Here is a 22253-nt window from a genome sequence, read left to right as displayed (position 1 = left end):
TTTTTTTTTAAAACCTTCAGGTTGCTCCATATACACCTCACAGTCAATAGGAGCATGTAAATAAGCCGTTTCTACATCCATCTGGTGCAATTCTAAATCGTACTGAGCTGCCATCTGCATTAGGCTTCGTACAGATGTCATACTCGCAGTTGGTGCAAATGTTTCATTATAATCTATACCAGTGACTTGACTGTAGCCTTTAGCTACATATCTAGCTTTTTAAGTCTCTATATTATCTGCATTATCTTTTGCCGTGAAAACCCACCTACCCCCCACTGCATTTTTATCTTCCGGCAGTGTGGTCAGTATAAATGTGTTGTTTTTCTAAGTTCCTCCTTCATAGCTTTGACACACTTTTCCGAGTGAGACAAAGTCATGTCTTCTTTAAAGCTCTGCGGTGTGTTGCATATTAGTTGGTAACAACAGTCAACAATAACTGTCACATAATTGTCGTTTTCAACTTTACACTCATAGTCCTTCAAGTATGCAGGTGGTTTTCTCTCTCTTTTAGAGTAGTGTGTATCCTTCCTTTCCTCTTCTTGCCTTACTTTTGTGTCTTGACTGTCAGCTTTTGATTCTGACTTAACATGCACACTTCTTCTAGTATTAAGATCTTCATCTATCACTTCTGGGTCTGTCTGAATCTGGCATTCAGCTACATTCTTAGTAATGAGCTTGACTAACCTGTGTCTAAGGACCCTTCTTGTGTCAGGATAATAGACCAGATACAATGAGCTGTTTTTATCATATCCGACAAAGATCCCCTTATCACATCTTGGGTTAACTTCTTTTTATCTTGTCTGTATGCATAAAACACTGATCCAAATTCTCTCATCCTTGAAAGATCAGGTTTCTTCCCTGTTAGCATAAAGAATGGGGTCTGCCCCACATGCCTGTTATAACATCTATTCCGAATAAAAGCAGCAGTCATTACTACATATGTCCACAACCTTTTAAGTAAGTCAATCTCTATCAACACACACCTTGCCATTTCGAACAGTGTTCTCCAGTTTCTCTCTGCTGTCCCATTCTGATGGGGTGAGTAAGGTTCAGACATTTTGTGTCTTATAACATTTTTACTCAGTAGTGACTGAAAGTCTCTCGACATGAACTCAGTGCCATTATCTGATCTGATACACTTTACCTACCCATAAGGTGCTGAATCTGCAATAAACTTTTCAGTTGCCTTGACTGTATCACTCTTGGCTTTCAGAAAGTAGACAAATATTACACCCGAGTAGTCATCAGTAAATGCTAAAGTGTACTTAAAGCCATCTTTTGTTGCTGGCTCAGTTGGGCCTGCCATATCAGTATGGACTAGTTCAAACACAGCTTTTGCTCCTGCATCTGGTTCTCTGTTTCTGCTCTGTACAAATTTCCCCTGCATACAGGTTTCACAATCTAGGTTAGGTTTCTCAACTTTACCTTTAATTTTCATTCCATTTACTACTTTTTCTAATTTTGACACATCTTCGAAATTACAGTGACCAAGCATTTTATCCCATGCTTGAATGTCATAACAGCTCTGAGATGTGTATCTCACTATCATTTTCTTCATCATACGTGTCTAAATAATATAGTCTATCACACTCAATTATGCGTGGTGCAAGTGTTCACAATTAATCTCTCCTGTTTTAATTCACGAATTTGATGCTCATTTATTCTGAAGACAAATGTGTGATCATCCGCATCAGTTGCTTGTTTCACATTGTCTTTCTTCTTTCGTCTACAGTTACTGTCCCTGTGGCTAGAGTTTTTACACAAACTACACCACTGTCTCTGGCTTTTATATTCTCTCTGGCATTCTCATGCCTTGCATCCTTTTTGGCCACAGCTATAGTATATAATCTCTGCTTTTACTCTTTCCCCAAGGCCACTTGCTTTCATCACATTATCATTACTTACGTTGGCATTAAATTTCTCGGTATGTTCTTAGCTTCTCAACCTTGTTTTGAACTCATAAAAGCTCAACTTATCATCACCTTGCATGATGTGTACTGCAAATGGTCCAAAAGTTTCAGGCAACCCGTTCAGAATCATCGCAATTAGTAATCCATCACTGAGCTTCTCCCCAGCATTTCTAAGTGCCGTAATGGCCGTTTCAGCCCTAATAATATAGTCTGTGACACTTTCACTGATGGCCTTCTGGAGGCTTGTTAATTCAGTGTATAGGTTAATTACCCGTGGCTTCCCTTTCCCAGCATAATGGTCTCTCAGGATCTGAAGCGCTTATCTACCATCTGTGGCTTCTCTCATGACGAGGGGACACACTTTTGTCTAAGAACTGTATTAGTTCTGCATATGCCTCATTTTTCTCAGCATTATCATCACCTTCCTAATCATTCTCATCATCCTCTGCATCCTGCTGCACATTTCGCAAAATGGCATCTTTCAGCCCTAGCAAACGCAGGTGCCCCAGAAACTTTGTCTCCCACAACTCGTAATTCTTCTCATCTCCATCGAAACATGGTCTATGCCATCGGCTTCCTACTTCCCTCCTGGGCCCATAACCTGTTGGCAGTATCATCTTAAGGGTAAGAAAGTCAGGTTAGACATACATTTACAGAGGAAAATAAACACATGTGAAGGCAATCAATCTGGTTAAAAACGGAAGAGGGGAACAACCCTCACTTTCTCCTTTATTATAAAGCACATGGTCATGTGACCTCTCTTGACCTCTCCACACCAACGACATCAGTGTAAGAGCACACATATGATCATTCACTCTCTTTTATTATTATCAGCCAACACTAGTTAACCTAAAAGTTAGGTAAATCATATTCAGAACAGTCAGAGATTAAAATACATAGTAAAAAGGTAAAAAAGCTTTAACTTAACAGTTGGGTATATCATATGCCTGGTAATGTAAACATGGAAATCTAGAGACAATAAAGATATGCATAAAAGAACATCAACAACATATTTAGAGTAAGTGATACAGGAGACAATAAATCTTTATAAAATCTATTCATGGAAATATTAACAATGATGCAAAAACAAAGGAGGAAATGCTACTTTGAAGGAGAGGTGCCTGGACCTCCTACAATACTACCCCTGATTGTAATTAGTGCTCTTCCTATTAAGTGCATGCTCCATGGTATGCAGAACATATTCAATGTCACATATTGTTTTCTGTTACTGTCTTGCTAATGAGTATATTTATTGATTTTCATGTCCCATGCTTTGTGTACTCTTGTTTATGCCTCACTTTTGTTTTCTCTTGCATGGCTTTCTCACAGCTGTATCGCTGTATGAGCATGTATAGCTGCAGCAGGAACACTGCTTGAGAGTTGCGTACTTATTTACTGTTACTGCATTTGTTTTCACTTGTGCTGTCTCGGAGCATGTTGCTGGTTCTGCATAGGTTTTCCTCTGCAGATCATACATATTCCTGGCACACACACACACACACACACACACACACACACACACACACACACACACACACACACACACGCACATGTGCACACACTTCTTAACATTTCTTAATGTATCACAATTCCTGAATGCCTCTATTATAAATTCTAACACTGTTTACATTTCTGACTTATTGTATGTCTGATATGCATTTTGCAAAAGACTTTGCAGTATCCTATGTCCAGCCAAATTCTTATGTATTCTTCTCATCACCTGCACTGAGTTCACTGAGCAGGTGTCTGGCTGATTTCTACAATCGCCTTTTGAATGGGCTTGCATTCATGCTTTATTTTTCATTTCATATTGATCATTTTACATTGCAGTGTGCTTCACATTCCTAGTTTTAAACTATGTACGGGTTGTGCATATAGTAAATCATACAGTACATTACATTATGTGTAGTCTTCTGATTATATTTGTCATTTACATTCAAAACAAGAAAATGTGACCCTTGCTGTCTTTGCATGACATATCTTTGGTTCACTTCATAAATGATCACTTTTCTGTTTTTTTTTTTCTCTTTTCAGTCCTTTTTGTTGGATTTTAAAGTCAGACAATGCTATTTACTGATTGTCTTTCTCATTAATGTTGATTCCACAGCCATCTGCTCTTAGTCTCTTAATATTACTATGAATCTAGATCTTTGTCAACTGTATACTGTAATAGCAGTTGAAGTATATATATTTTCAGTTATCAAAGGGCTCTGTAGTTCAAGTCCCTGGAATCAGAAACAAAGATGAAAGTTATATAACCTATTATACACTCCTTTGCCTAGATTGAATTTCATTTACATTATTGTTATAAACTATGCCCAGCAGCTAAGCTCCTAAGGTATGTCACCCCTGGCTCTAATACCGAGAATGAAGTGCTTCGGAGCTTTGTAAACCCTCTTTGGCTTATTCCAGGGTTCATTTGTGTTACAGTTGTAAGCTATGCAATGCAGCTAAGCCTTTTATGTTTCATTTTCTCCTACCAGCTCAGATTTATTTTCAGCCCACCCCTACTTAGATCAAGTTTTTAAATAGTTTTAGCTATAATCTGGGCCCTGTATTTAATCTACTTTTGTCTCACCTACACCCTTGGCTCTGTTCTTCCTGTTGGAATGTCCTTCTCCTTTGAGGTGTCCCAGTTAAGGCAGCCACTCCTTTCTTTATTTATTCCTTGCCATGAATTCTCTTTCATTTTTTTTTTACCCTTTGTAATAGAACTATGTCTTTGCAGTTTGTTAACATTTTGCTGTGTGGTGTTCATTCACCCCCACAGTCTCAGAATAATCATTTCCCTGTAGCTACACACCTCCTTCCTTTTTCTGCTTCCTTCTTTTTTAGATTCACTCTCTAACAGAGAGGCATCTAAAACTAGAAGCAGCTTTGTGGCTCTTCTTACTTAAGTCTGTTTCTATGCTGTACTGCCTCTAGAATCATAACTTGAAAGTGGATGCAACTTTAAATCTATTTTACAGCAATGTTTAACTTCAGTGCTAGTTTCTGTGTGTTGAAGTATCCAAAAATGTTTGATTTAGTGTATCTTGAACAGAAACTAAGTTGAATGCAAAATGAGTTTTTGTGAACACTCATTTTTTTCATAATGAATATTATGTGAGATATAGCTGTAAGGTTTGTACAACATACTTATCTGATAGTCTACTTAGATTCAGAATTTAAGTTTGAATTAAAAACAGTGATATAGTTTGGCCACATGCCTTTCTTCAGGTAAGTTTTATTGCTATGTTTAAGCTATTGATTTTAACTGGCTACAGTTTTGTTTCAGTCTGTACTTGTTTCAGGTCATATACTACAACCATCCTTCCACTCTTCAGTCTTAACAAAATCTTTTCTTTCCTCAAAAATTCCCACATTACTTACATTTGAATTTATACTCCACTTAAAATAGATCACACTTATTCACTACTGAACACATTATTTTTTTTTTTCATAAAGCAGTTTCTGAGTCATTAACTGATTCAAAGCTCCACTCTTTGTTCTTTGAGGCTGACATCTTACTTATCTGATGTATCCATTCCTACTAGAAAAAGTATTCTTTTCTGCATTTTTCATTATATTACAAAGCTGAATAGGGGTTACTACTTGTTCTTAACACTCTCCTCTGTAACATAGCTTAACTCATCAATATGTCTAAGCTATCAATTTAGATGATCTTGAACCTCCTAACTCTTCAATCTTTTGCGTTATGGCAATATTGATGCCTATCAAACCTATAACACAACCCACATGGTGAGTTGCAACTACAACTGCATCTATTATAAAGCAAAGGCTTTTCTAACCTTTATAATGATAGGTGACTAGGTTCATATGTTTGGTGAACAAGCTTAGTTCTTACTGGCTGTTAAGATTTCTGTGCCCTAAATCCACTATTGGAACTACAGGTGTCCATGTAGGCATTCATTTCATTCTTGAAGATATGGGTGAATAGGCTGAATTTGATTGAATTGAGGAACTTATTCCTTAGGCACTGAATCTTTGACAATATGATGTTGAAGATAAGTTTATATAGCACAGGAATTCTTCTACAGAACAAGATGCCCCTATATAACAGTCTCAGGTAACCCAAAGTTTGCAATAATCCTGAAATGATGAAGTCATTTCTGGACAAGTAGCAACTATTTAATTCCTTACTTACCTCACTAATATAAAATAATTGACCTTGTTGTTACACATTAAGGTATATACCTTGAACAAAAATAAATATATAATAGTATGTGCAAGACTGCTTGTTTGTATTTGACCAGGTCTTGGACTATTGACTCACAAGGGGCTTCTGAGTGGGGGATAAACAGGTTTAAATGATTAGTTTATAGGTTTGAGTAACAAGCTTATGAAATCTATTTGACTTCAGTAAAGAGACATAGATATTAGCCCATAATCATCTGAACAATCAAATTTAAGTAACATCATTTTTAACATTGATATCTATGTTTGCATTCTAAGTGCTGTAATATAGCTGTGCCAAACATTTTCCGATCCATATTTGCTGAAAGCAGCACATAACTAAAATATATTTATGTTCTGTTGTACTCTGAGCCAACCAGTCATTATATCTAAAACATTAACTTTGATTTACCTAAACTTTTATGTTTGGGACATGCAAGCGCAATGATTGCTATTTGCCCCCAAACTCTCAATTATTGCACAGTCTGAGAAAACATGAGTAAGAAATTCCCTCATCCATATATTTTCAGTCATGTAGATTTTTGTATGTCTCAAAGTATTTATCAAATTTTCTTCCATGGTGTTTCATTCTTGAAATATATGACATTTCTCGATAATTATCATGTACCACATTTTCCTTTTGTATCTGAGATTACATTTTAAAGCCTTTTACAATTTTACTCTCTTAACGACATTCCCCAGGTTTCAAAAAACTCTGTGCAGGCTCCATATGGAGCCTTCACGGAGTGTATCCATGTACACGGCCATGATGTGCTCTCGGCAATGTGCAATGCATATTAATGAAATGCAGCATGATTTAGTGAGGTTTTGTGGTGTATTCCAGTAGTGTTGGCCAGAAAACCTCATAGAACAACACAGATAATGAATACATGTACAGGAGAGCACTGATGGCCTACCCCATACCTCTCAGCTCTTAGAGCAAGAAATCTGTACAAAGCCATTAAATAAAGTAGGACAAAGTCTGAAAAACAGGGACTTCGGGATGCATTACCCTTATAAACTTAGAAAGTTGACAGAATAAAAAGGTAATGCATTAGCATACATTTTCTGAAGAATATGAAGTCTGAAATGAAAACGTCTGTTATTATTTAGTGACTTCCATTCTGAATGATTTAAAAAAGAATTATAGGAACATAGCAAAAATATCAGCCAAAACTCTGGATATTCTGTGAAAATCTGTACAGTTGAGAGGTATGTCGTCTCCACACATAAATGAACAGTAATCACTGTTAGACATGCAGACCAGACATCTCAATTTGCTACTTCAAGACACGTGGCCAAAGCCATGAGTAATGCTGAGGAATAGTTGTAAACTTTGGCTTTTTTCCTTATTTTTTTAATTTTTGCCATGTTTGCATGATGTACTACATCATTTGCTTACCCCATTTGTGCAATTGAAACACCCATGTAATAGGCATGACCCAGACATCCAGTAATACAAAGCAAATGCTTTCAGTTGCTATTGCTGAAGAATGCTGGACATCATAAAAACCTGGTAAGCAGGGATGTGCTACACTCATACTATCAAGTTAACAAAGAATACTAAAATATGTGACCTCATGTAACTAATCCTGTGGTGACATGTGTTGAATGTTGGACTGGAGTGCAGATGGTCCTGGGCTATAGTCACTGTTGTGATATTTCAGCTTATAGAAATAAAGTGGTACTGTAACAAACATACCTCTCAACCTCTTAGAGCAAGAAATCTGGACAAAGCCATAAATAAAACTGGGACAAATGACTAAAAATAGGGACAAATTTTAAATATTGCTCTTACAAATTTCAAAAGTTGAGGGAATACCAGGTTTTGCATTAGCATGAATTTTTTGGAAGGGTATGAAGTCTGAAACTCAAATGTCTGTCATTATCTTCTAACTTCAATCTTTAATGATTTGACACTAACTTACCAGAAAACCACAATTTTATGAAAAGCAGACCAAAAATATGAGGCTATTATCTGGACATTCTGCAAAAATATGTACAGTTGAGATGCATGGTAATGAAATAACCATGGAATTGCATTGGTTGAAAGTTATTTTCTGATACATTTGAAAAAGCTGCATGCAGCTTAGCATCGCGCAAATCAATACACTTGGTTTAGTGTGCTTACCTGATAGTAACCGGCGTGCAGCTTTTTCAAATGTATCAAAATGAAGACTTTCACTAAGTGCAATGGGCAGGAAAACACAATATTTAAAGGTGAATTGGCAGGAATTGCACATTTGACATTGAGCTTCAACTTGTGCAGATATGTCAAGTGATGGAGAGGGTGTGTGATTCAGAGCACAGTGATGGGGTGTCCAGGAGTCCAAGGTCTTTATTGGGTTCCAGGTTAAGGATCATGGGCCCTACCTTATGCAGGAAAACTATACCAGCTCCCAATACAAATCCGAAGCCTGGTCTAGTTTGGCAAGGGCTCTGTCCAATGCGACAAGTAACCCATGCACTGGGGTACAGTGTTGTCACCATTTGTATGACCTTTGATGGAGGAAATGGAATACCCTTGATTGTTGGATCAGGGAGTGTCAGGCAGGGAGCACCCCAGAGATGTGTAAGTATGAATTTTATTTAGTACTCATAAATATTCAAGCTGAAAATGGTAAAAAACTGGCATTCATAATGCTTTTTTCTTTCTCCCTTTTTCCACAGCTACAGAAGAGAGGTCCTCAAATGTGAAGTCCCACACAAGGTGATTGGCCAGGGTGAGAGAAGCATGTGGTATGCAAGCATAATTATATAAAGTACTGTTATTGCAGCCTTAAAGATGGATTAGTTGTTACATCATACAGTTGTATGAACTTGGGAATTTATATCTGAACTGTGATAGCAAGCTTGCATGCATTACTCTATAAGATAGCTTTCAACTGTACTTACGTTTGCTGAATAGCAAGATTTATGAATCACTGTTTTGGTCTGTCCACTGTAAGATTTATAGTTCTTTAGCAAGTAATTGATATTGACGTCACTAAATAATGAGTGTCAAAATGTATGTTAACACAAATCCTATGCAACTATCCATCCATGTGTGTGTGTAAGAGCAATATTTAAAATATGTTTCTAGTTATGGGTCATTGTACACCCATTATTTTATAATATGTCAAGATATCCTGCTATAAAAGGTGGAGCGGTATGGTATGTAACACAAAGAACAGTTGCACATTCTCAGATAACAGTGAACATGAATATATAAAGTGTAAAAGTAGAGTGCTTGCATTATGTTGTATTCCAAAGGAAAAGTACAGTATTACAGTAGCCACTGATTCTGGGTTCAAATACCACACACCCCAAATTTAAACCTCAGCTGATTACAATACTGTTTTAGCTTTCCATAAGTAAAAAATACAGTACTGTTATGTAATCATCATTATAACATTTGAAGTGCAGACCTCTAGACATGTGGCTTGAATGGCCTGCTGTCAAGTGTAATCACTGTACATGCAACATGTATATGTGCAATATATGCACACATGAATGAATGCTGGATGTGATATGAACTGTACTATAGTGTGTATGTGTTAGAGACAGGGTAGTATTCCAAGTGATAAAGATACTTCTTAGCAATCAGTATTGTTAAAAGTAAAATGTAACAGAACAGAATAAATTATTGTAGAAAGCTTTGTATATTATCTGCCAAGTTATTAATGTTATCCTTTTTTTCTCTCAGCCCACCTCTTCTCTTCTCTTTTATGGAGTTCTTATTTTGTATTATTACTGTTATTATTATATTATTTATATAATCATGTTTTGTATTATTATATTATTTTCTATTACTTATGTTTTATTTATTATGTATAACTTTATATTGCTTTGTTTTTAAATACTTTTTCATTTTTATTATTTATCATTGTGTTCATAATTATATTATTTAAAACTTTTTATAATAATTTATTGTTTCTTTTTTATTTTATTATTTCCATTTATTTTGGTTTATGTTTTATTTGATTTTTGTTTTTAATGTTATGTTATTACTACAGCACAGCAGGGTAGGCTGGTTCCCAGTGATCTGCCTACATTCGATCCACTGGCTGAAGCACCAAGGCCCAGCACTTCTGGGCTGCAGCCTGGCGGCAACCCCCTTCCGGCCTTGCCTTACCTGTACACTCAGGTTATTCTGCTCCAGAGGCTAGGCCTGTGGTCCCCTCTGGACCCCCTTTCTCTTGTGTTGTATGTCTTGTCTTGTCAGCAAATGCCTCCTCACCTTCCCCATTTGACTGCCCCAGACTTGCCTATGTCCCTTCCCCAACATCCCACTCTCTCCTTAATAAAAAAAGGCACCTGTCTCCAAAAAAATATATCATCCCATAAATAGCTCTTGGCCCTAGAACACAATTATGTTGTTGTCACTCCTCTCTCTGGAGGTGACAGTCTAAATTCAGCAAAGAATATGTACATGTGCTCAGTTGTTACTGCTGAAGAATTGGATAGCTATGGTTTTTGCCTACACTCTTCCTGCACATTCCTGCCTTCCTTTCACTTTGTTTTCCCCCTTGCTTGATCACCATTTCACCACTACCTGAGGCTCCAGTTAGGTAAGGGCAGCAGGGGGAGGTGCCACCAGGCTGCACCACAGAAGTGCTGGGCCTTGGTGCTCTAGCCAGTAGAGTGAATGTAGGTGGATTATGGGGAATCAGCCTACCCTGCTGTGATGTAGTAATAACATAAATAAAATTAAAATTCAATAATGGAATAAAATGTAACACAAAAATATGGAAAGAAAATGTAAACATATAATAAATTATTATAAAAATAATAAATAATATAATTATAAACACAATGATAAATAATAAGAAATGAAAATGTATTTAACAAAAATAGAAAATTATACATAAACAAAACACAAGTAATAAAAATAATTATGATAAACATATGATTACATACATAATATAATAATAACAATAGAAATAATAACAAAAAAATAACAAAAGCATAAAAAACAAACAAAGAGAAGGGTTGGGATGAAAGAAAAAAGGAGAACATTAGAAACTGCACAGATAATATACATAGGTTCATAGGTTCGTATTAGACTAACTGCCCTTGCGAGTCATTTTAAAGCTTTCTATAAATAATTTACTATATTCTGTGGAATTTTACTTTTAACACTGTGAAATGCTAAGAAATGTCTTTATTATTTTGAATACTATCCTGTTGCTAACACATACACACTATAGTACACATCATATATCATCCAGCAATCATTCATGGGTGCATATATTGCACATATGCATGTTCCATGTACAATGATTACAACTGACAGCAGACCATTCAAGCCACAAGTATAGAGGTCTGCACTTCAAATGCTATCATGATGAATATGTAATGCTACTGTATTTTTATCAATGACAACTTAACATAGTATTGTAAACAACTGAGCTTAAATTTGAGGAATGTGGCATTCAACCCCCAACAGTGACTACTGTAATACTGTATTTTTCCTTTGGAATACAGCGTAATGCAAGCACTCTTTCATTTTACACTTTATAGATATACTGATGCTATACTTGATAGATATAATGATAACAATCTGCAGCATGCTCTTTTTGTCCCTGGTTTATAGGTCTTAATTTAGATTGCAATATTGATATCAACTTAAACAAGTACCGTATAGTTTGGAAGTGTGGTTTTCTAAATGACAACTCCTGTCTGCTCTGTAATACTGGACTGTTGTTTTACTTTACATACTAATGCATGCATACTTTTGCTTTACAATGGACAAATGCATACCTAATGTGATGCAATTGTTTACCACAATAAGTTGTATTTACTCCTAATGTTAAAATAACTAAGTACTATTTGGAAGCATGCATACCTCTTGTGTCTCGCATCCTTTTCAGTCTTTCTTCATATGTTTGCTCATTCAGTAAACGATCTGGATTGGCTGTGGAAAAAACAGAACGCAACATGATACCATTAAGAACACCAGTGCTGAACAAATGCAGCTGCTACCTCTTACAAGCAGGGCCTGCAAGTGATACTTACACATCTGTGGAGTGCCGTCAGTCCTACATTCCTGGATCCAGCAGTCGAGGGTATCCCTCTTCCTGAGGTCTCAGCAGTGATTCCTACACTGTTCCCAAGTGTGGGGGATAGTGGTAACACTGGACAAATCCCAAGCCGAACTACTCCATGCATCTGATTTGTAATTGAATCCATGATAGTGCATCTGCAACAGCTGGGTACCATAATCATTCACTACCAGTCTAACAACCACTTTGGACTCCTGCACTTCCACCTTTGAGACCAAAATCTCAAAACCTATCCCCGAATACTAACCATGTGTAATGCAGATGAAAACCAATCTATAATGTCTTCCCTGCCAGTTTCAGTTATGATAGATACTGAGAATGCACACTGATGGATTTTGCAACATTTGAAAATGGCGAGTGCTGCTGTTTGCATGATGGAAGCCAATAAAGAGAAGTTAATCAATACAGATATTATCACACAAATACATAACTGACAATATTAGTGTGTCACCCATCATGAAAATAATTATGATATAAGAAATACTAGGTCACTGCTATAATTGAGGGTGACTATAATATCAAGTGGGACACCACTGAAAAAGGATAGATGTTTGCTGTATTAGAACCCTTGACCTTATCCATGGTAGTCCTACACTCACAGCTGTTGCCTGTAGAAGGATGAAAGAATACAAGTGTATGTTTAATTTCATTGCTATGCAATGCGAGGTCACATTATTAAAATACAAGTTGCAATCCTTGTATCAGAACCCAGGACCATATGAATTTTAGGCCAAGACTTAATATCTGCAGCCACAGAAGTTACATGAAACTCTACTGCATTAGCATTTATCCTGAGGTACTTGCTGTTACATGCAGTTCAATGGCACTTAGCGGGTTTGCACTATGCAGACTGAGATTAAGAAAATGCATTCCAGGTCTGTTTTTAGATGTCTGAGTGCTATCTGCTGCCTGGGTTGCCCACTTTTACAGTTTGTCCACTGGCACTGTGCGTGCAAACCAGCTGTGCATAGCTGAAGACATTTGTGCTATGCTCAGCAATGCTCAAACAGTGGCTCCAAATACTGAGATAAAAACAAGTGATAATAGGCATAAAATAAAACCAATACATTACATACATGACTATTACACTGAGATAAAAACAAGTGATAATAGGCATAAAATAAAACCAATACATTACATACATAGTAGACTATCTTACTACACAGGAAATATACCTACATAGGTCTACAATACAATTCACCATCCAGTGCAAATGCAGATCACAGGATGGGTGCCTTAATCCTGTGTTTCCAACATGCACCTTTATAGCAAGCATTAACACCCATCCCAGCACACAATCAAATTGAAAATAGTGTACAGTCATAATAAAATATTACATGTTACCTATACATGAAGTGTTTCACTTTTAAAATACTGCAATTACTGATTATACACCCTGTTATGATGTTTGCTTGCAAATACACAGCATTATTTTATGTCTGTGTTTCTTGGTCATTCATTGGTTATCTGTCCAGTAGTCTAGGACATACAGTGTACACTATTCTATATCATTGCATTTACAATGTCAAAGGGTATTAACTGGAAATAATATGATATGCGGCTGCCAACTAAGGAAAGACAGTTTGGATGTCACAAACAAGCACTGACTGTTCTTTTGGGGATGGAAGAGCAAAGGTGTGTGTCTGCTATGGCACTAACAACACTGTGTTGGTCTGGTTACTCTGCATGTCTGGCATCCTGCCAGTTCTCTGATATAGTTATGGTTGAGAATTGTTATCTCTAATGCTTCCCTAGTACAAATGTATAGTGATGTTGGAGGATGGTTTTAGGCTCCTAAGTGGTAAGTGTGCTATGGCTTGTCTCATAACCAATGCAAGGACATACTGAGCATGGCTATGTCTGCCTAAGACCACACCTGCTGCTAGTTCCTCCTCTGAGTCATCATCAGCCTGTACCTGTGATGACCTTGGCATTGTCAGTAGGATATGTTCCCCATCCCCTTAATAATCCTGCTACAGCTGTTTCCACTATGTTAACTTGAGTAGCACAGCACATATTATGAGCGCTGAGGGACATGTCGTTGGATTGCAATGGTGCCCTCGGACAGAGGTATGTAGGCACTGGCACTGTGAGTGCAGTAGCTGAAAAACATGCTCTATGGCATTACAGGTTAGAATGTATGTCTCATTAAGGTGTTCCTGTGTGTGTGTGTGTGTGTGTGTGTGTGTGTGTGTGTGTGTGTGTGTGTGTGTGTGTGTGTGTGTGTGCGCATGTGTGCATGTGTGTGCGTGTGTGTGCCTTTCCAATGGGTTTCATCAGCCATGACCCCAGTGCATAGCATGCATGCACACCTAAGTTTATCCCCTGTAGCACACATCTGGTGCAGCTGGGAGATGTGGCACATATGGAAGTCGTGCCAATTGCAAGGGTTGTCAGCATACACATTCCAGATGATTGCCATACCATTACACATGACTTGGCAATTGTTTGAGTGGTAGACCTTATGGTTAACGTAGACCCTACCCTGTTCCTCAGGTTTCATTCTCATGTGTACATGACTGCAATGTATGGTACACATTACTGGATGGTAGTGTGATATATGTTACAATTGTAACCTTCGTTTGATCCTTTCCTTAGAAGTTATGTTAAAATATATGTTCCCTCTGCCATGTTGTAGCATAGCATACAGGAATGTTTGGAAGATCCTGGATGCTGATGCCTATGACACACCAAACATGTCCCCTGGTAGTTTGTTAAAGGTACCTGTGACTAAAATACTAACTTCAACACATACCTTATATTATGGATTGGATTCTCTAGCATTTGGCTCTGTATCTGACTCAAAGCTGCCAGAGCTTCCACAGTTCTTCTACTGTGTTGTTGGCCTGTAAAGTCTTCACCCTCTCTGTTTATGACTATTGGCAGCAGCAGCAGCATTGGCTTCAGCCTGTAGCACACACAAGTGAGTGTAAAATGTAGCTGCTACTAACAATCTGTCAGTGCTTATGTTGCATCTGTATGCCACTATTTAATCACTTCACATATAAGAAAGGCATGAAGTCTACGTTGATGCCTTATATCTTGTTGAGTAGCTCTACAGGATTGGTTGATTAGCATGAAATTCAGCAGTGTATATTGCAATTAGCATCTCTGAAGCACAGACTAGGTCAGGTGCAGTCAGTTACTAATGTTCACCATTATAAAAAGGCAAATGTGTAGCTAGGCAAACCAATGTAGATGAAAGTTATTTCATAAGTCAAACTCAGTTACACATTTCTTTTGGAGCAGTATATTTCAACAGAGGAGTATTGTACTCCATCAGGTATGTATCCATTTTGTTACCTTAATAATGTATATGCTAGAATGCTCTTAGGAATAATGTAAAGTAAACCTATATGCATTTGGTAGAACTATACTCATGACATGGCCTTGTTTTCCAACCATTTGAGAGGTACAGAGGATGTAGAGTAGGCCAAAGGTAAAATGCTGTGTGGTAACTATGTACACATGTTTCATGGATATGTCTTTTGATAGCACTTTTAATATTTCATTGTTGTTTGGTTATCATAATTGTTCCTTAGCCTGTTATTTTGTTTGTGTGTGGGGGTGGGGTGGGATGAGTTCCTGCTAAGGCAAAAACTAGACTGAAATGTTGTATTGGTGGGTGAGTATAGTTGAGTATCTGTTATGGCACAAACAAGGATATGTTCCTCTTGCTATTCTCCTTGTTTTGTACCCCCTTGTTATTTTTTGACCACTGTTGAATCTTTAAATTGTAGTCAAGTAGTGAATACTGAGAGTTTTCCTGTACTGCCTTATCTGTACACAGTGTATTTGTACTTATGTGATCCTTATATGTGTTGTTAGTATTTTGTCTTTCAGTAAACAGTATGCCCACTCTCCAAGGGTCCCATTTGCTGAGGCAGAGAATGACCTCATAATTGAGGCATGACACCAACATCATGCAGTCTTGATGGCCAGAGGGTGGGTCAATATGTCAGAATGTGCAGCCCTGTGGGACGAATTGGTCTAATACCTTAATGCAATTGGGTGACACAGTTGTAGCTATGAGCAGGTGCGACACAGAGTCATGGACATGATTCATGCTGCAGGAAGGCATGCAGCTGAAGTGGCAAGTGATGGACAGATCACTGGTGGTGAGCATGCAGCAGAATACCCTCTCACTGCCACCAAGGAATTCCTGGCGAACATTGTCACACAGGACAGCTCCCAGCAATCCATTAGCCAATACATTCTGGACATGGGTGCCACTCCTGCATCTCAGGAGGAGCTTCCAGGTATGCTTTGTTATATAATCAGTAGAATACTATTGCATTCATTCAGTAATAGTGAGTATATTGTATATGTATGTTAGGTTGTTTTTTTGGTTCGGGGAATTTAAGACAGCTGCAGTTTTAATTTAATTTTGAGGTTTGTCAGCCACATTTTTGTTAACATTGTAGTTACTGCAGATATAGATGATTAAAAGTATTACCCCCCTGCTATACTGTTAAATGCAGTGCTCTTGCCATTATCTCTTCCTTTACTGTTTTGAGGATAATCAGGAAATCACAGATGCAAGGCTCCTGCAATTGGCAAGCAGAATACATCTATGTCATTAATCTAGAAATATCCCAACATATATGCTAAAGAGTCCTCTCAGGCCTCCTGTATGAATTGCTGTACTGTCTGCATACTTGTCAACTGTACAGATATTTGTTGAATGTCCAGATGTTTGACTCATACTTCTGGCCCATATTTAAGATCATAATGATTAACGTGAAAATTATTGACAAGCCATTAATGACTGGAGACAAAATTATGGCAGAGATCTCACATTCAGACTGCATACCCTTCAGAAATGTCATGGTGAAGCAATACCTGTTTTTCTATCAACTTTCTAGGTTTGTAATTGCAATATGTCACAATGGTCCCTATATTTGGGTCTTTGTCCAACCATTATTCATGGCTTTGTCCACATTGCTTGTTCTAAGAGGTTTAGAGATATAAATGTCTGTAAAAGTGAGAGCAGTGTAAATTGCTTAACATATATCACAACATAGTAGTACAGGTATTAACATATTCCTGTTTTCCTTCCTTTTATCACAGGTGAACATGGAAGCAGTTCTGTATCCGCTCTGCCACCTGATGTCAGTGTCTCATCAGACTCTGATGATGATGATGGTGGTGGCCAAAGTAAGGCACAGCCGGAGGTTACAGAGGCTGAATCTAACACTGAGGTTGACATCCAGCGACCTCCCTCATTATCATCAGACACAGCAAGTATGTCTACACATACCCAGTCCACTGAGGCCATAGATATTGGACAGTTGTAGGACAAGGACATTGACCAGGGAAGTGTGGGTACTGGGGATTCAATGACTGTTGACACTAGCAATAGCCAAACTGTTGGTGAGGTGCCATGCATGTGGATTGATAGGGGTGCTCGAAGGAGCTTTGCTGTTCCTCCCCCCACCTGTTGCAGGTGTCTCTTCATGTGTCACTCAGTGTATGTTTAGAGCCATCATGGAGGCACAGGCATGTTCAGAAAGAAACTCCAGAAGAATGCTCAGGGCTATAGATGCAGCAAAAAGAAACATAAAATCCACGAACAGAAACACCACCGCAGGACAAAACTAATTATTTTATTAACACGTTCTGGCACCTCGGCTTCTTGCCTTCTGCTGGAATATTTTTACAACACAATTTTGTCCCTATATATACCCCTTCTTCCAATTATTTAATTAATCAGTTAGTAAATGAAGCACTACTTAAATCAGTACTTAAAATAAACAGTACTTTAAATAAACACTTACAGACCTTCAAGCTATTGCACTTCTCTTATAAACCTAATAGCATCAAATATTTAAACAATGAATGTAAATACATTTTTTTAAAAATCACTTTTAAATACATTTTTAAATACATTTTTAAGACAGTATTAAATATATAACTATATATGTTATTAAAAGTTTTAATGTTATATGTCTTTGCTATCTAATTGTCATAAAATATTCTTCTATATTATATAGTGCTATGACCTCTAACTTCCTTATTACAATTTAAATTTACAATTATAAATATATATAATATATATATAATAATTCATATCCCAAAACATACAATTATTACACTAACATAAATAATCCAAACAACTTTATAACCTATTAGATGAACACTTTTAAACAAACTTTGATAGTTCTCAATTTTTTCTAGCATATATTTTATGTTTTTAAATACATTCAAAAGTGTTATGAAAAATATTTTCATACATAATATCTAATACTTACTACATTTTATTCTCCTTATTTTAAATACTCAAATTATTTTTCAAATTCATTCCATTGGGATACAAAATATGGAAATTAATGATCATTCTGCTCTAGTCTGTTTAAATGTTTTTTAAAGTTTCCCCTATTGTTAATTGGTCGTGCTAGACCACTAAAAAAAGACTGCTGTTGAACCTTGATGCTTGGACACAAAATGCATAACTACAGGACTTTCTAACTTCTGCCTTCTAACATCACCCAAATGTTCCAAAATTCAAACTTTGACCTTCCTGGTAGTTTGACCAGCATACCAGGAAATGGGATGACAGTCACACCCTATAATATAGACCACCCCACTGCTGTTACAATTGTAAAATTCATTGGGCCTATACAATTTTCCATTGATTCTATAACCATGTAAATTCTTTACCCGATTACATACTGAACAGTTTCCACAACTATAAATATATACTGTTCTACCCATCATGCCCTGGCATGTAAGTTTCAAACCTTTCTTATTCAGCAATTCTTTAAGATTATTGTACCTACCATAAGAAAACACAATATGTTTAGGAAAGAAAGAGCCAATGGTATTATCTTCACTAACAATTTCCCATGCCTGTCTAACTATCCTTTCCAAAATAAAGGAGAATTCGAAATATCTAGTAACAAAAAATAATCTTTCTTCTTCTCCATTTTTTCTGTACGTAATTTCACCTTCATTATGATTTCTGACTGCCCTAGTATGATCCTCCCCTACACCCATAATTTTGTTCCTTGTCTTTTGTAATGTTCTATCACCATAACCTCTGTTTCTTAATCTATTGTACACCTCATTTAAACACATTTCCTTTAAACTAACTTCAGAGGTATTCATAAAAATCCTTTTAAATTCTCCATATGGCAATGACTCAATAAGGTGGGAGGATGTATACTAGTGGCATGCAGAAAATTGTTAGCTGTGGGTTTCCTATACGGCTTGTGCTGTATCCTCTTTTTACTATCTACAGAAAGAGTTGTGTCCAAAAATGCAATACTAAATCTGTCAGTACCCCAAGTGAATTTCAATCCATGTGGGTTATTATTCAAAACTTACATGTTTTTTTCTTTCGGCTTTTCCTGATTATATAACTATATATCTGCCACAGCAGAACTTCGGTCCACTAATGATTGACAGTAGATTTTGTATGGGTGCCATGGTGCCAGCTCGATGCCCAACCTTCAGCAAAGGCACACCTATTCTACGCATGTCTTTCGACTGCCACTCAACCGTGGGGAGGACATGCAGACTCCACACAGAAGGTGCTCCAGCCGAGATTCGGATGGGAGAACCTCATGCTGTGAGGCAACAATGTTACTGCTGCACCAAAACATCCATAAATTCCTTAAATTCAGATTCACTGCCCTTACAAATAAATAACAAATCATCTATGTATCTTTTGTAGTAAATTACATTTTTTACAAAATAGTCTTCCATCACCATAAACTGACTTTCAAAATCCCCCATGTAAATGATGGCATAATGATGGTAGGCCGCCCCCATCGCTGTTCCCCTCTTTTGTAAGAAAAACTCATTTGTCCATTTGAAGACGAGCTTGGGAAATTGTTAGTGAAGATAATACCATTGGCTCTTTGTTTCCTAAACATATTGTGTTTTCTTACGGTAGGTACAATAATCTTAAAGAATTGCTGAATAAGAAAGGTTTGAAACCTACATGCCAGGACATGATGGGTAGAATAGTAAGTACTTATAGTTGTGGAAACTGTTCAGTATGTAATCGGGTAAAGAATCTACATGGTTGTAGAATCAATGGAAAATTGTATAGGGCCAATGAATTTTACAATTGTAACAGCAGTGGTGTGGTACATATTATAGGGTGTGACTGTCATCCCATTTGGTGCATTTGGGTGATGTCAGCAGGCAGAAGTTAGAAAGTCCTGTAGCTATACATTTTGTGTCCAAGCATCAAGGTTCAGACAGCAGTCTATTTTTTAGTGTTCTACCATGGCCAATTAACAATAGGGGAAACTTTAAAAAACAGACTAGAGCAGAATGATCATTAATTTCCATACTTTGTATCCCAATGGAATGGATTTGAAAAATAATTTGAGTATTTAAAATAAGGAGGGTAAAATGTAATATAGCAATAACCCATGCCTGGGTGTGGGTAATGCGGGATTTACCCACGGTTGGCATGGTTTGGTCCCGTGGGCAAAGCTCGAGGGACCAAACAAAGACAACCGTGGGTAAATCCCGCATTACCCACACCCAGAAGTGGGTTATTGCTATTATACTATGACATTATTTAAGAAAAGAAATAATGACTTTTCTTAAATAATGGCATTGTATAATGCCTCTTTGCTGCCCTTCCGCAGGTGTCTGGTATCCGCGGCAGTTCTGATGTACTGCGCATACCTACGCAGTACATCAGAGCTGTGGCCAAAAGCAACGGAAAAAGCAAGATCTCCATTGCTTTTTACTGTTTCGCTATGTTAAATGGGTTTAACATAGCGAGACAGCTTTAAAATAAGCGATGGAGATGTCTGTTGATTATTTTAAAGCTGTATCGCTATGTTAAACCCATTTAACATAGCGAAACAGTAAAAAGCAATGGAGATCTTGCTTTCTCCGTTGCTTTCTTTTTTAAACCTGTCTCGCTATGTTAAATGGGTTTAACATAGCAAGGCAGCTTTAAAATAAGCAACGGAGATCTCCGTTGCTTATTTTAAAGCTGTCTCGCTATGTTAAACCCATTTAACATAGCGAGACAGGTTTAAAAAAAAGCAACGGAGAAAGCAAGATCTCCATTGCTTTTATTGTGTCGCTATGTTAAAGGAGTTTAACATAGCGAGACAGCTTTAAAAAAAGCAACGGAGATCTCCGTTGCTTTTTTTAAACCCGTGTCGCTATGTTAAACTCTTTTAACATAGCGAGACAGTGTTTTAAAAGAGACTTATACTAATGGAAAAAAGTCCGGCTGACCGGACCTTTTTCCATTAGTATAAGTCTATTTACAACGTGCGTGCACATTTTGAAATATTAATGGGGGGGTCATGGTATAATAGGTATTATATATTATGTATGAAAATATTTTTTCATGACACTTTTGAACGTATTTAAATACATAAAATGTGCGATAGAAAAAATTGAGAACTATCAAAGATTGTTTAAAAGTGTTCATTTAATATGTTATAAAGTTGTTTGGATTATTTATGTTAGTGTAATAATTGTATGCTTTGGGATATGAATTATTATATATATTATATATATTTATAATTGTAATTGAAATTATAATAAGAGTTAGAGGTCATAGCACTGTTTAATATAGCAACATATTTTATGACAATTGGATAGCAAAGACATATAACATTAATACATTTAATAACATATATAGTTACATATTTAATACTGTCTTAAAAATGTATTTAAAATTGCTTTTTAAAAAAATGGATTTACATTCATTGTTTAAATATTTGATGCTATTAGGTTTATAAGGGCAGTGCAATAGCTTGAAGGTCTGTAGGTGTTTATTTAAAGTACTGTTTATTTTAAGTACTGATTTATGTAGTGCTTCATTTGTTAATTGATTAATAAAATAATTGGAAGAGGGGGTATATATAGGGACAAAATTGTGTTGTAAAAATGTTCCAGCAGAAGGCAGGAAGCCGAGGTATCAGAACGATTTAATAAAATAATTTGTTTTGTCCTGCAGTGGTGTTCCTGTTCATAGATTTTATGTTTCCTTTTGGAGATATCATGGTGGTTTGATGTATATAGAATTTATAGATGTAGCAGTCTGACATCCATGACTGCTTCCACCATGTTGTTGATTCCCTGGATTGGTTGAATGACGCGTTGGTACGGTATGTGTCTGTGAGGGAGTGCAGAGTAT

This window comes from Protopterus annectens, chromosome 1.part0 (assembly GCF_019279795.1).
Source record: "Protopterus annectens isolate FY-2018-M chromosome 1.part0, PAN1.0, whole genome shotgun sequence".
NCBI classification, from domain to species: domain Eukaryota; kingdom Metazoa; phylum Chordata; order Ceratodontiformes; family Protopteridae; genus Protopterus; species Protopterus annectens.
This window is presented reverse-complemented; position numbering follows the sequence as displayed.